This window comes from Sinocyclocheilus grahami, unplaced genomic scaffold, assembly GCF_001515645.1.
Source record: "Sinocyclocheilus grahami isolate Dianchi unplaced genomic scaffold, SAMN03320097.WGS_v1.1 scaffold307.1, whole genome shotgun sequence".
NCBI classification, from domain to species: Eukaryota; Metazoa; Chordata; class Actinopteri; order Cypriniformes; family Cyprinidae; genus Sinocyclocheilus; species Sinocyclocheilus grahami.
Genome location: NW_015505486.1, coordinates 1,919,837 through 1,921,611, shown reverse-complemented (window position 1 = coordinate 1,921,611; position 1,775 = coordinate 1,919,837). Strand labels below are relative to the sequence as shown.

General features: G+C 32.2%; 1 protein-coding gene across 1 annotated transcript in view; it reads right to left on the bottom strand.

The window, feature by feature from the left end:
- rbfox3b (RNA binding fox-1 homolog 3b) overlaps positions 1 to 1,775 on the bottom strand; it is a 218,834-nt gene that overhangs the window by 151,384 nt on the left and 65,675 nt on the right. The gene's annotated exons all lie outside the window — the stretch shown is intronic.

The window sequence follows — 1,775 nt, the reverse complement described above, 5'->3', positions numbered from 1 at the left end:
GACGTCATTTGTGCGCGGCGTTCAACAACAGAAACCAAGAAGAACAACATTAACAACAGGAGGATGGAGGGCGCTGTGATCGGAGCGGTGTTTTTGTTGTGTCTCATGGGTTTCACAATAATGGACATGGAAAGTCTACATATACGTAAAGCGATTGAAAGAATGGAAAGGAGGACTAAGAATCTCCAACGACAACTGGCAGTGCTACATTTGCTACAAGTGCCTGCACTTCAGCGTCCGTCCATCTATCGCTGTTCTCCATACTTGCGAAATAAGTTGACACAATGTTTACAGTATGTTTACACAGCGTTTTAAATCATGGCGGGGGAGGGCGGTTTGTACGCGTTTGGCCAATCAATGTCTACTTACGTCACGGGTAGTACCAGTTGTGCTGGTTAGACCCTGCTCCGGAGTAGGAGCTAATTTGGTTCTCGAAAAAGGCAGTCCGGTACTAAAATCGCACCCAGTTCCGGCGGTGCGAAAACGCCAAAAAGTGGATAGTTCCACAATTAGTTCTGGTACTATGAAAAGGTTCCCGCGGTCCGAAAGGTCCTATTAATACGCCGTTCACTTGCAGAACGCAAGCTTCTAGAGGGCACATAACTCTGAAGTAATGAATTTAGATAAATGGGTGCAGAGCCAGTGGTGGTTTTGTAGGCAAACATTAATGCCTTGAATTTAATGTGAGCAGCTACTGGTAGCCAATGCAAATTGATGAACAGAGGTGTGAGAGACAGAGAGCAGCTGATGGTTACTGACAGACTGTGAAACCAGATCCGTGTCGCTCCTTTAACACTGACACGCGCCACATGCTAACATCCACGCTAACAGACAGACTGAGGTGTTTTGTGTTCGGGTCAGTGTTTCACACAGATCTTTGAGTTTTCTCTGTAATCAGATATAATTCACTCTAAAACAACCTCTATACAAACAGACAGAGTCACAACTATCAGCAAATGGACATATGACAATCCTATTTAAATATATTTATGACTATTCAAATAGTGATGTTGCTGCTGGTTTCTCACACCAATATGTAAATCATTGACTGGCATAATTATTTCTCCAGAGCTGAAATCATATTGATTAGAAACCATATTAATATTAATTTATTAACATTTTTAAATATTCTAGTATATTATATATGAATATTAATAATTAAAAACCATATTCAAGTATTACAATTCCTTTAGTAATACTAACTTAACCATAGACCATATTTTATTAATATTATTTATTTTCAATATTAATGTATTAATATTATCATTTATTACTATAATTTAGCAAATATTAGCTTAACCATAAACCATATAAATTAATTCATATTTAGTCATTTAATTGTAAACCATATTAGTTTATTAATATTCATTAATAACTAAATAAAACAACCAAAGAATACAACAAAAATATAGATGAAGTAAATAATGCTTAAAAGTGTTTTTTTTTTTTAAGTTTCAGATATATATTTGAAAACAAAAAAAAAGCAGATGAAAAATTAGTATATATTAGTTTATTAATATTTATTATTTGACATTCATTTAACAAATTAGAATTATAAATAACATTGATGTATTAAAAATGATTTAATAATATTAACTTAACCATACAATAGAATAATGTATTAATATTAGTTGTTTTAAATAAAATTGTGGTTAGTTCATAATTGAATTATATATTAATTCAAATTAATGTAATCGTACGCCATAATAATGTATTATTATTATTATTATTAATATATATATATATATATATATATATATATATATATATATATA